Source organism: Acomys russatus, chromosome 4 (genome assembly GCF_903995435.1).
Source record: "Acomys russatus chromosome 4, mAcoRus1.1, whole genome shotgun sequence".
Classification (NCBI taxonomy): domain Eukaryota; kingdom Metazoa; phylum Chordata; class Mammalia; order Rodentia; family Muridae; genus Acomys; species Acomys russatus.
In genome coordinates this window covers 32,599,929-32,614,664 of record NC_067140.1, presented here as the reverse complement: position 1 = coordinate 32,614,664, position 14,736 = coordinate 32,599,929, and the positions used below count along the sequence as shown (strand labels likewise).

At 43.0% G+C, this 14,736-nt stretch overlaps 1 pseudogene; it reads right to left on the bottom strand.

Annotated features, from left to right (window-relative positions):
• Window positions 1-4,392: 4,392 nt before the first annotated feature.
• Window positions 4,393-14,507, bottom strand: LOC127188396 (40S ribosomal protein S25-like; annotated as a pseudogene).
• Between the last annotated feature and the right edge of the window lie 229 nt (window positions 14,508-14,736).

Here is a 14,736-nt window from a genome sequence, read left to right as displayed (position 1 = left end):
CAGCTGTGCAGATAACTTTTCCTATCAGCAGATGATAAACCATAAGTGGCCTCGTTTGGATGTGGAGAAATGGTCCAGATTTTTAAAACTGGGAGGGAAATTTGACAGCAATGGCTTCCCTTACCTGGAAGTTATTTTGCTGTTGATAAACACAGTCCACCTCTTTCCTCCTATTTACAACCACCGAGGAAGACTGGGCTGCTAGTGGACTTTATGGCTCCTTGGCCCGCCTGCTGAAACACTGTTCCAACCAGCTGGTGGGTAGTTTTGAAAACTGGGTCAGCCAGCTTGTAGGATCTGATGTCAAAAAGGAACACAGTGGAGTGATCGATCGAGGGGTGGACTGAGGCCTTGGATGCGAATTGGCGGCATAAGGATGAAAAGCAATTATGAGAACTTCTGTACCATTTTGTACTGCACCACTTCAAGGATTCCTGAAAAGTTCTCTCTCTCTCTCTCTCTCTCTCTCTCTCTCTCTCTCTCTCTCTCTCTCTAACAAACAGGTATGAAGTTCTACCTACACAAGATTGCAGGATTTGAGCTATTTGTGTATCAACAGCTCTTGTTACCTTGACTCTATTGATAGTTTTGGATGAAAAACAAGAAGGAAGTTTTTGCTTCAACTGGAAATAACCCTGAAAGATTTGCACAGCATTCTGCTCAGCCAAGACACTGTTAAATCCTGTCTTCACTGTGATCTTTAAATTGACTTTTATCGAGTGTGAATGTACCTGAGGCATGTGCACAAGCACATGCTAGTGTTTGTGCAAATTTATGCATGTAGGTGGGCACACACCTACGTGCACAGGCATAATGAGGCCAGAGATTAATTTGGGATGTCTTTCTAACTTGCTCACCACCTGGTTTCTTGATACAAGGTCTCTCACTAACCAGGAACTTACTGGCTTGACAAAAGTAGCTGCTGTGGAGCTCTGGCGATCCCTATTCCTCCAGCTCCTCACTCCTGAGATTACAGGTATGTGGTACTATGCTCAGCCTTTTACATGGGTCTGGGGGAGGTCCACATGCCTTCACAACAAGCACTTACTGACAGAGCTTCCTCCATACCTCCATCATTCATATTTTCAAGCATGAATTAATAATTACCTATATACAATAAACTAGAAATAAAAATCTTTTAAACAAAAATATTTAACCTAGGGCTCCCTCCCTGCTGGTACTTTGGCATATCCAGGGCAAACACATGCCCTTGTTTTACTTTGGGGAGGTGTTAGGAGCCTCCTTTCTGTGAAGTGCCCCAGAAACCCCCACAGGAGGCAGAAGAGAAAACTAGGATAGCTCAATTGCAACCATCAGCTAGGGCGGCTGCAGTTCTCCTGTCTGGTATGTAGACTCCAGTTGATTTGGTCATTTGGAAGGCAGTGTTCACAACTTTCCCCACACACTGATGCAGGCTTAACCTCAGTAGTGGAATGTAGGCAGATGTGACAAAGCGTCATTTTTGGTCCTTGGCTCTAATGAGACAACCCTGTTTCTCCTATTCCTTCTGGGAGCTTCTGCACACATCTGTGAGAAGGACAGGTCACAGCTGATCCTCCAACCTGATCCCCAGAGTGAGTTCCACTGGGCACAGCTAGACACTTGATGTATACATGGAAAGACATGTATCTGTGGAAACTGCACCCAGTGGTTGATAAGGCTTACAGCCAGCGTTCATTCAGAATGAAGATTTGCTCATTCTCTCATTCATAAAATAACACCTATAATCTCAACAATTAAAAGCTGAGGCAGGAAATTACAATGAGTTTGAGGCCATCCTGGGCTACAAAGACTTTGTCCCAAAACAAACCAATTATCTAACCAACCAGCCAAAAACAGTCATGTGCCCTACTATATATTGGGCAGAGAGAGAGAGGCTCTTAGAATTCTCTTTAAATAGCCCACTTCTGTTGCGCAAACTGGCCTTGAACTCATGACAGTCTTTCTGAATCAACCTCTTGAGTGCTCAAATTATAGGCATAAGCCACCATGGCCAAGTTATATTTGAAGTAAAGATATTTGTGTCTGATTCTTGGGCCTTCTCTTGTCCTCTTTCTTTTCTGTCTGTCTGTCTCATCTAACTCTGATATGATAGTTTATGTTTTATCTTACTATTTTATATTGTTATATTTTATTATTATCTTTCACAATCTTGTTTGTTTCCTAATGAGAGACAGAAAAGGAGCAGATCCACATGGGAGGGAAGGTGTGGAGGAGCCTGGAGGAGTAAAGAAGAGGAAACCATAATCAAGTTGTATGAGAAAAGATATATTCAATAAAAAGAAATATTTTAATATGAAATAAGACTAATACATGTAATGCACAAAGGGAATCAACAGTACTAATCAGTGGCAAAGAATTCAGTAAATGCATGTAAGATTAATAAAAATATAAGCAAGCAATATGTACATGAAACTCATTTGCGGACAAGATGTCCCAGGGTAAGAAGGATGAATTTCAAGATTTATAGAAGCTCTAAAAGTCTTAGTGACAAAGGCAGGCTGATATCACAAAGCCAAGCTTCCTTTTTTCCGGTGTGGCTATTGTCTATTTTTTTAGACCAGGGGAAGGTGCCAGAGCTGATCCGAATATATTTAAAATGAATCTTCTTAACGAGCTGTCAAGTTCAGTGGAATTGCCAGACCTGGCTTTAAAAACTTCCTGGATTTTAGTACCTGGGCCTATAAAGATGATATACAAGCCACAGAGGATGCAGAGTGTCCAGGGAGGGGTGAAAATGTGGACTGGGGGGAGTTGGATGTGCAATGGAATTGGTGGAACAGGTGAGGCCGTCCATCTGGATCTCTTGGTTGCGCACCTGCCTTTGCATCTGGAAACAAAGGGATGGTGTGGAGGGAAGTGAAGCCTTCTAGGAAAGAAGTTAGGAGCAAAGCAATGCGTGGCTATGGAGCCCCCATCCTTCTCCTTTGTAATCCTGGATCCTGCCCCTCTTACTGTCATTACTCATGCTATCCGCAGCCTTTTCTGCACATCTGGTTCCCTTTCTCAGGAGTCACTGCTCTCCTGGTAGCCTTACAAGTCAGTGTTTTAGGACTCTGCAGCTCTTAGAGCCATAAACAGAGGTGAGGCAGCATTATTTTATGAGAGTCCAAGTCCTAAAGCAGAACCAACTTGAATATATTGCCCTGACTGTCAGTGGCAGACTCAGGACTGTCTCAACTTCAGATGACATGCTTCCCCAGTGCTGGGGGTTGGGTTGGAGGAGTCTTGCCAAAGGCTTAAAACACCATCATCACCTTAGATTATCAAAAATCAAAACATAATAGATTCCAAATAACATAGATCAGCACAGCCCAATAGAAATATGACTTGAGCCATATGTGTCATTTAAATTAATTTTAATAAAACATTTTCTGCAACCTAATATATTCAAAATGATATGAGATTAAGTTTAGTTTTTACCACTAATTTTTCATGAGAAATTGGAATATAAATTAAATTTAAAGTGATGCTTCTAAAACATCTGAATACCTGTTGTGCAAATGCTGCCAAGTTATTTATGTTTCTCTCCTCTATAATTTACCTGTAAATTCTGCTTTTTAATGCATCGTTTGCTGATCTCCCTAGTTCCAAGCTTAGAAAAAAAGTTGACCTTTTCTTGGTCACCAAATATCTTTCTTTTGTAACTTCATGAGAATCGCTGAATACAGAGCAGAGGTGGTAGGCTGCAGATGGAGAGGATAATGAGCAATTAATCTTATCCACTTAGTGTCCTGGCCAGCACAGTAGCTTTGTGACCCATGATGCAGAATTTCCTGAGTGGCCTTAAGATTGATTCACTTTATATTTAGTAATGTTCAGAGTCTATTGTGCAATATTTCCCAAGTGACCTATCCCCCCCCCACCCCAGGCTTCTATACATCCCCCGCAACCTTCCAAAGTAAAGAAAAAAATTCAGTGAATATTTACACACAGTTCCTTTCCATCTCAAACATGTTCTTATCCCTAAAGCAAATAGTTTCAGTATTGCTAATATAGCCTAATAAAACCATCAAAACACAAAAATTGGTCTAGGCACAGTTTACTCTCAACTTGAAACAAACTCCACTGGGGCTTTGCTTGTGTTTTCCCCTACGAAGAGAAAAGAATGACCTGATTTGTTTATAGGAAATCACTACTTAATATTGGAGGGTGGATCAGTTGAACTGAATAGTTTTCTTGACCATGGTAAAACTCAGAGTTAAGTCAAGGTACAGATATTTTTAAATGTCTTAGATATAATATTGGGGGTAATACAGAAGGTCCTCTTTTAATTTTGTATTTATCCATTTGTTTATTTATAGGAAATCTATTTGTTTATTTATTTTGGTTTTTCTTTTTTTTTATTTAGTAAAATTTTATTTTCCCAAATGTACAACTGATTGAACCTGCTCATGCATCTTCACCAGCAGCTGGGGATCTCCACCTTTTATGTTTCTGGTGTAACTTACTCAGGCTTGTGCTTTGAAACCAGCTTGATAAGTCCTTTACTAAGTAGCTCCTGAAGGGCTGCCCTGGCCAAGGAACTGTGAATCTTCAGTCTTTCAAAGACCACAGCTGGAGTAATAAGCTTATAGCTGGGAACTTCCTTACAGAGTTTGTTGTATGTGGCTTTGTCAAACAGGAATAGATTGTTGTGCTTGTCCAGAACTTTGCCTTTGGACCACTTCTTCTTTTTGGTCTTGTCACCAGACTTATTTACTGGGTCTTTGTCTTTTTTGGCTGTCTTTACAGCATCTTCCTTCTTCTTGTCGTCCTTGGGCAACTTGGCAAAGCTCAGAGAGTAGCGACAACCACTGCCTCCTTTTTCTTTTCTTTTTTTTTTTTAATTAATGTATTTATTTGTATATTCACTTTACATCCCATTGTAACCCTTCCCTTCTCTCCCCCCAGTCCCACCCTTCCTCCCTGCTCCCCCATACCCTCTCCCATGTCCATGTCAGAAACAGTGCCCTTCCCCTTACAAGAAGGCACAGCTGTGCATAGGCTACATTTGTGAAGGGGGCCAAGTCCAGTCCATGCATGGTCCTTGCTTGGTGCTTCAGACTCTACAAGCCCCCTTAAGCCCTGGTGATTTGACACTGTTGGTCTTCATGTCCAGCTCCTGTACCTTCCCTTCTATCCTTCCTTCCACTCTTCCACAAGTCTCCCTGCTGTGAGTCTCAGCATTTGTTTGGATCCGCTGCTGGGTGGAATCTCTCAGGGGACAGCTATGCTAGACTCCTGTCTGTAAGCATAGCAAAGTATCAGACAGTGTTATGAATTGGCTATATCCTAGGAGGTGGGTCTCAGGTTGGGCCAGGCATTGGTTGGGCATTCCCTCAAACTCTGCTCTAATTTTATCCCTGCACTTCTTATAGGTAGGGTCAAAATTTTTGTGGGTGGGTTGGTGTTCCCCTCCTTCCACTAGGAGTCCTGACTAGTTAGAGGGTGGCCTCTTCAATCTTCATGACCCCTGCTACTAGGAGTCTCAGCTAGAGTCTCCATATCCTCCCAGGAGTCTACTATTTATCCATTTATTAGTTTGTGGGGCTGGGGGTTTTATCATCATATATGTATGGAAGTCAAGGAGCAACTGGTAGGAATAAGTTCTCTCCTGCTATGTGGATTCCAGGGACACAACTCAAGTTAACAGACTAGGGGGCAAATGCCTTTACTAGCTAAGCCGTCTTTCTGGCCCAAAAATATGGAATAAATCCAACTCATGGGTCAACTTGTTCATTAGACGAGGACATTTAGATATTGAACAGATACTGTGCTGTGTGTCTATTTGTTTCTTTAAAACCTTGAAAGCACCCAGGGTACATTTGGTATACTCCCCATGTTAACTGACAACTCTGTAATTCAGGCAAGTCTCCTTCCTAAGATGGGTGATTTTAAGGACTCTGTGAAAGCTCTCCTGCCTTTGGAGGATGTGTGGTCATCAACAGATTAAATCCTGTAGAAATGACATTCATCATTCTTGTTGACTAGGCCTTGTTGACTAGGCACCAGCCAAGGGATAGCTATATATGAAATGAAGTTACCTCCTTTTTAGAAGCTGCTTTGATACCAGCATACTTGTGATAAAATGGGAATGTCTTTATTGATTTAGAGGGAGGTAGTTGCTTGTCAAAGATTCCCATCCAGCATAGCTCCTGGGATCCCACAGCACAGACTTCCTCCTTTGCAGAACACTAATTTGAGTAGTGGGAATGGAGGAGAGGCTTACTGAGGGTTCCAATACCAGAATAAGACCCGCAGACCATCCTAGATTCAGAGTGCTCCCTGCTTGTGCCTCCAAGCTCTCACCATACCCAACAGAAACATGCATGTGTGTATGTGTGTGTACGCACAGACACACACACACACACACACACACACACACACACTTTTCCAATTTCATGCATAGTTGCAAACACCCAAGATCATTAGCACATGATGAAAATGCCTTAGTCTTATAGCAAGCAAACAATAAAATATTAAGGTTTTCTCACCTCCCTGAAGGAACATCTTTCTTTCCAGAGAGGATACGGGGTTGTGGGAAGAAAGGGTTTCTTTCCTTGAATGGACACTGGCTTGATCCTTTCATGGACCTGAAACTGAAGCTCATGCAGCCATTATTACTCACCTAAGACAGCAAATGGAGGAAATGACAAAATGCAGATTAAAATGAGATCTTCTGATTTTTACACTCACATTATTTTCAGCAGACCAGGGTGAATGGCTCTTAGGTCTGCCCTTCACTAATGAATGCACATCTGTGAGCAAAAAGAGGAGTGAAGGCCATTTTAATTTAACACTGAGAAGGGGGTTATAAATGGCACGGAGAACTCATGCAGGAAGAAATCAATCAGAGTGCTCCCTTGCCTTCCTATTGTTCCTCTCCTCCCATCACACGACTGTCTGGGCCAGAATCCAGACCATGGTTGGATTCGGAAGGGGAGGGCATGCTAACTAGATGATCAAGGCGGTTTCCAGCTCCATTGGCGCACTGCCTAGCAGCACCCTGAATCCTTTGAGGGAATCAAATACCAAGTGTGAAGCAGTCACCAGACCCTCTGCTTGCTTCCTGGAAGTAATGGACCATGAAGGGAGGGATGCTGGCACTGCCACAAGTACAGATGCTGCTAAAGAAGATACTGCCTGTGACCACAGATGTCACCCTTTAAACACCTTATTTGGAATCCGGGGAGGTGGCTCAGTTAAGATTGTGCCTGCCACACAAGCAGGAGGACCTGAGTTCAGGTCCTTGGTCCCCACATAAAAAAACTGCTGTGGTCATATTCATCTGGTCTGTAACCCTAGCTTGTAGAGAGGAACAGATACAAAGATCTACAGCCAGACTGTACGCAGAGAACTCGAGACCTTGGGACACTCAGCCCTCAAGGAGATGTCTCCATCAAATCCCTCCCCACGGGGCTTAGAGCACTCTGTAGAAGAGGAGGCCTAAAGAGTGTAGGAGCCAGAGGGGATGGAGGACCCCATGTAAAGAAGGCTTTCTAAACACAACAGAAGCTGTGCACATGAACTAACAGAGATTGTAGCAGAATGCACAGGGCCTGCATAGGCCTGATCCAGCTGAGGTCCTAGAGTTGAAAGGAAAAGTAGACAAATGTTCCTAACTAAGAAGCTATCTCCAATTGCTAACCACTTGCAAATAAAAATTTAGTTTTCTTCAAGAGAGTCTTACTGGGGAACTAAACTACTCTTAAGGGGCAAGCTGCACACCCAGCAATAAAGGCCAACAGAAAAGGAATGCAGTGACATCTTTGGAAGTTCCTTGTCCTTGTCAGGACTTTTTTCTTTCTCTTTTTTCTTTCTTTCTTTTTTTCATATGTTTTTACCTTTTGAGGGAAGGGTTTTTTTTTTTAACCCCACAAGTTCCTTAGCATATTTGTTATAGTTTCTGGTTTTGTGTTTTGGGGGATTCCTGAGTGTGTAAATGAGTGTGTCTCTGTATCTATATGTTCCATGCATCTTTTGTTAAGCTCTTTCCTTCTGTTTGTTTTGTCCTATTCCAATATGTTTTGTATTGTTTTATCTTATATATTATTATTATTATCCCTTAGAAACATCTTTGTTTTCTAATGAGAGACAGAAAGGGGGTCATTCCAGATTGAAAGGGAGGTGGGAAGGAACTGGGAGGATTAGATAGAAGAGAAACCATAAGGATATGTCATATGAAAAATCTATTTTCAATAAGAGAAAATAGTAGAGATGAAACTAAACTACATCAAAAACTAAGATGGTTTGTGAAGGAGACTTTTCTGTTGCTGTACTCTGTGTGTTGTGAATTACTCCCCTAGAAGAAGATTGACATTAATTTGAAGAGCCAGGATAAGAACCCAATAGAAAACAGCCTATTATTGGGTCTAAGGAACTGGACCAGTGGGTAAGAGCATGAAGTTCTCACCATGGATTGAATCTTCTCAGTGAAGTCTGAGCATAAGTGATGTGTGCCAACTGAGATCTCTGGAAATTTCTTAGGTAAAGCTCTGTTCTACCTCCTCACTCTCTAGGTTCTTAGTGCAGCACACAGATGGGGTTATTATGCAGCAGACCCATAGGGTTCATGGTATAGCAAATGGCAAAGAACTTGAGTTCTCGGGCTATAAAAGAGAAGTAGAGGTTTCTCTTTGATCTGAAATGTTCCCATCTAGAATACTGCATGAAAAAGAACTGGTGTGCATCGTTTCTTCAACTGCTCTGTTGGGATTCAATTACAATAGTCTACTTTCACCTAACCCATATCCTGAAGCAGCAAAAGATGGAGAGTCTCCATTTCCTGGGAAAACTGGGTCAATACATACTGCACTCTGGTCATTTGAGGCCATAAGACCTCACCCCCTAACATACCCCAAGACTTTGTGGGGGGAAATAAAGCAATGATATGGGTACTACTTGTTAGACAGATTAGAAACGTGGTTTAGAAAGGTGAGTGAGATTCTCACTCCCCACCAGCATATTTAAATAGGCTCATTCATGTGGAAACTGGTGGCCTTTTCCTCACCAGATGAATCTGTCACAAATCCTTAGCCTTTTCCTAAGATACGTCTGGTTATGTTGCTATGGCTTCATGCTTAGGAACACTGAAACTCAGGCATTGCAAGTCACTGGAGAAGACAGGCAATGTGCTTCATAGCCCTCACAGCAGCTGCCTCTGCAGGCTCTGAGGCACAGGGGAAGCTGCCTGAAGAGTAATCAAACTGAACTTCCGAAGTAAGAGGCCCCCAAATGTTGACTGTTATAGAACCTAAAGCGCAGGATTGTATTGTGCTGTTGTAAAACCTTTCGAGAATCTCTTGTGGATTTTGAATCAAATCTAAGCTCTTGAACAAGGTCTACCAGATGGCCTTATCTCAACTTTCTCATTTGCTGATGTTTCTTTCTTTTGGTCCTACCTTAGTGTGGGGAGCTGCCCTTAGCAGCTCTTGGCTTAAAACATTAGGCAATTCTACCTTATCTGTAGATCCCATTTTCTATGCCTCTGCCTGGCACATAGCAGGCTGAGGTCAGCCCAGGTCATTCCACCCAGACCCTGGGAACTGTTCTCTGACACCTAGCAGGTTCCTCTGGATCCTGGGAGGCCACTTGCTTATCTTGCTTCCTTAGCTGCTCTCCCTCAGAGCTCACTCCCTAATCTTGGAGTACTTCCTGCCAAGGATGGATGACTGGATATCTGCCATTAGGTTCCCACAGCAACCCTGCCCTTTACCTAGATATTGCCTATATAAACCCTGTAAGAATTTTCAATAAACAGGGCTTGATCAGTGTTCAGACTTGCCCTCATTTCTTCGTGTCTCCTGTCCTTTCACTTCGGCACCCCCTCCCAGGTTCTGTTTGAAGACCCCGCAGGCCAGGGCACCTTAGAGTGTCTTTTTGTTTGTTTGTTTGTTTTTGTTTTTTAAAAATATATTTTATTAAGTTATTCATATTACATCTCAATAGGTTTTTTTTAATTTTTTATTAATTTATTCTTGTTACATCTCAATGGTTATCCCATCCCTTGTATCCTCCCATTCTTCCCTCCCTCCCATTTTTCCCTTATTCCCCTCCCCTATGACTGTTCCTGAGGGAAATTTCCTCCCCCTGTATATGCTCATAGGGTATCAAGTCTCTCAGAGGAAGGATAGCAGGTTACCAAGTAGAGTGTCTTTTTAGTGTTTCTCTGTCACACTCCTTCCTGAAAGCTCAGTTTTCTCCAAATTTCTTTGCCTCCCTCCCAGTTACGCTTTTGATCAAATCTACAATGTCAATAACACAGGGAAGCTGTCATTGAGGCTCCTACACTAAAACAGAGCCCTCCTTTGTTCTCTTGCAAGACCCTTGATGGCACTACAACAATTAAAATTAAATGGGTGATTCCCATCCCACAGTAGCAGTGGTAGGGAGTTCTCCCTTACTGCTCTTCTCCAGCACCTGTCATGTCCTCAGTGAAGATGCAGTGAATACAAACATGGATAAATGAAGGGCAAGTGTTAGGGAGGGAAGGGGGAGGAGACATGAGCAGACACAGAAAAGGGAAGGGCAGAGAGGACCAGCTTGCTACCTGACAGTGTAATTTATGTGTCAGTGATATTCTGCGGGACACATTGTCCACTCCTGATCCCAGAAAACCTTTTTTCATTTCTACCTAGTTATTTCAGAGTTAACCAACTCAATCCATTTACTACAGAGAACAGAACTGAATTTACCTCACTCCACAGTCCCTGATGATAGCAAACACCATGAATTGAATCATCAGCCTGGGCTTAGGAACAAATTGCATTTGGAAATTGTATTTATGTATCAAAAAACTAATTACTGCCAAGTTCCACCTCAGTAGTACTTGATGATTTCATTATTGGATCTAATTGCACTTCTATTCAGGGTAAGGGTTTACTGTCTTTTAATTGATGATGGAAATTGAAGATACATAGGTGAGTGATAAAGGACATCTTTTTTTAGCTGATTTCTGACCCCATGGAAAACAAAGTAACCTTTTGCCACTTTCAGACCAGACTAGAAATACCCTTATTTACCCAAGTTGACAGAGTGTCTGGGGATCTGTTGGACTCAAAAGAATGAAGAGACAAGTTCGCAGCCACATTTAGTAGCTTACATAAATGACATGAGCCTCTGACCAAGGATCTCACCTTCACAAAACCTGCAACCATCAACCTTTCTTTATCTGATGTAAGAGAAGGGAAAGATGGGGTAGTGTCTCGGGTCTCTGCAGAGGAACAAGGAAGCTGTGGGTGAGTCCCAGGGAGTCATGAAACAGAAGAAAAGGAAGATATTCTACCTACTTACCCAGCCTGAGACCTCCCATCACAATGGCTCCCACCACACCCCAACAAATTAAAGCACTGAAGTTTCCCCCTTCAAGTTATTTTGGGTTTGTCATTGTAGAGGTGGCAAAGAGGGCAGCCGGTGTGGCAGCTGAAGCAGAAAAAAAAAAAAATTTGAAGCCGCAAGAGCTCACAGGAAGAACTTTACCCCACCTGCACCCTGAAAGACAGTACATCTGTCTGCCTTAATAACTTTTGGTGTAAAAAAAAAAAATAGGAAGTCTCAGAGAAAAGAAATGTCACCCACGGCTTGGGGGTATTTTCAAAGTGGTGGCCTTCCTGACATCTCCGTAAAGAAAGAAAGGTTTTTCTGGCTGACTGACATCTTGTGTGTTTCCTCTTATGATCAAACCCATGGTTCCCCGGCCTCTCACATCTTTGCTTCCTTTGAGCATCTCTGTTTGGCTTGTGTCTCTGCAGCCAAGGGCTACGCAGCCGGTCAGTTAAAGAAAGTATGAGGCGAGGGTGTGCTAAGATCTGAAAGCTGACATGCTACCTTTTGGAGGGGGCAGGCGGAGTGCTTTGGAAAGCTCCAGTCTTAGCTTAGGTTTCTTTTTTTTTAATATATATTTTATTAATTTATTCATATTACATCTCAATGGTTATCCCATCCCTTGTATCCTCCCATTCCTCCCTCCCTCCCACTTTTCCCCTACTCCCCTCCCCTATGACTGTGACTGAGGGGGACCTCCTCCCTCTGTATATGTTCGTAGGGTATCAAGTCTCTTCTTGGCTTAGGTTTCTTTTTTTAACACATTTTTATTGAAAAATAAAATAATTCATATTACATCTCATTTTCTATCCCATCCCATGCATCCTCCCATTCCTCCCTCCCTCCCACTTTCACCCCAGTCTCTTTGTCCCACTATTGGTAATTTTTCTCTTCTTCCTGTTCTTCCTCCTCCTCTTCCTTCTCCTCTTCCCCTCCCTGCTCATTCTTCTCCTCTTTCTTCCTTCTTTTCCCCTCCTTTCTTTGTATCTGTCTTTCTCCCAGTCCTCCCTATCCCTCTCTTTCCCTCCTCACATTTCTATCTCCTTCTTTACCTCTCTTTCTCTATCTATCTTTCATGTCTCTTTCTTCCCCTTCTGTCCTGTTTACATGTCCATGTGTCTCTATCTCTACCTCTCCCCACTTCTCTTTCTCATTATAAAAGCAAAGCTCACACCTCGCTTTCTGTTTGGGCTAAACCATCTTTCCCCCAGCCCCTAATATCACCATGCATTCTGCACCTCACCTTTCCCTTTCCTTAGAGCTGGCTCATCTTCCTGGAGCTGACATCGATTATATTCCATGCCTTATTCCTCTTCCCAGGCTATAACAGAGACTGGCTTGATCTCGTGAGCTCGCCTTATTGTCAACACAAGCACAGCAAACACTGCTCTGGTATGCCAGGTCTTCCAGAACCTCTGGCCTTTACAGTCTTTCCACCTTCTCTTCTAAGATGGTCCCCGAGCCTTGTGGCGGCAACGATATAAGTGGCCGTTTGTGACTGAGCACTCCACTGACATTCTCGGCATTTGGATCAGTTGTGAGTTTCTGTGTTAACCGCTGTCCACTGCACAAAGACCCTTCTCTGATGAGGTCTGAGAGCTTTGCTAACCTATGGGCAAAAAGATACAAATTTAGAGAATGGTTTGATACTATGTCCATTTAGCAAAATAAGTTAGTATTATATGCATTCCTTTGGCATCATGGCAGCAAAGTGTGTAGCTGGGACTCCCCACTTTATATTTTGGCAAAACAAAAAGCATAAAGTGGACAGGAAATAGAACTGGGATATGCAAGCTCAAGTCGAAACCGCAGTGATGCACATCCTCCAATTAGGGTCCATCTCCTAAAGAATCAAGAACCTTCCAAAAACTGTGCTACCATCTGGGGGCCAAGGACTCAAATACATGAGCCTATGTGAAGACATTTCACCATGGAACCACAGCAGAACCTCAGATGGCCAGCCATGCTTTTGCCTACATGTTATGTGTGCACACTGAATGTGGGCCTGGTGTCTACAGAGGAGAGAAGAGTGAACTGGAGTTACAGGCAGTTGTGAGGCACCATATGTGCCCTGTGAACTGAACCTGGGTCTTCTGCGAGAGCAGCAAGTGCTGGTAATCACTGAGTCCCAAGTCTTGAACTTTTCATTCTCTTGCCTTAGCCTCCTGAGTAGCTGGTATCATAGGCCTAGCCCACCGCATTCAGCCCAGAATTGTACAGCTAGATAACAGAACGTGTAGTCCTGAGCACGCTGTGTTTCTTCTTTCTCTCGCCTATTTTCTAACCTGTAAGAAAGGAAATTAAACTTGTTGGGCCATGGTGGCTTAAACTCAGTTTGTCGGGCTTGGTGGCAAGCACCTTATCCACTGTGGCATCTGACATACCCACTTTATTTATTTATTTATTTATTTATTTATTTATTTTTGAACAATCAGTCCTCCCAGGGTCTGCAGCCTCACTGAGAATGTTCTCACTGGAGTTGGTTTTACATGCTGGCATCTCCTAAGATGTCTTACCCTGTACTTTTCCCCAGGGAAAACTGGCCACCTGGTTCTCCTGACTTTCTTGCTCCTTGAAATAGTGTGAGGGATTTTCCAATGTCATGCGTTTCCCTTCTAGATATTAGTAAAGAAGCCTGTGCACAATTTAACATATTATTGCCAGAGCCAGATAGGTCTAACTTTGCCAACCGCACAGAGATCAACAAAAGCCTCTCAGGGCAAGGCTGGGGAGATGCCTCCATTGTAAAGTGAAGACCCAAACCCCATGTAAAGAGGCCAAGAGTACCGCACTTGTAACCTCAGCACTGGGGAGGTAAAGAGCAGCAGGTCTCTCGAGCTCCATGGCCAGCCAACCCAGTAGGATCAGCAAGCCCCAGGCTAATGAGAAAACTGTTTCAAAAACAAGGTGAATGGCTCCTGGAGAATGATGCCTGAAGTTATCCTCTGACCTCCTACATGTACACACACACACACACACACACACACACACACACACACACACACACACACACACCTTTCCAGAGGAGACTTAAGACCAATCAGTCCTCCAAGCACAAATCCCATAGCTGGTGAGCACCTGTTGTAGGCGGCCACAGTAATGGTGTCAGTTTCCACCAAGTGTGAACTAAATTCCACTGGCCAAAGCTTCAAGGCAGAGGTCTGTGCTGATGATGTCTTCAGACGTGGTTCTGTTTTGTTCATCATCTACTCCATTCTAGTTTCCCCATCACATAAATGAGATGCATTTAGGATACAAGGATATCAACCAGAAAAAAAATATTGTGTGTCTATAAAGTACGATGAAATAATCACAGCTATTACAGCCTTAAAACCCCATCAGGGTCTCCAAATCACTTGGGGAAAGCATTTTGTACTTGAATATAAATCAACCATCTGCGGATCTTCCATCATTTTTAAAATCAGATTACAG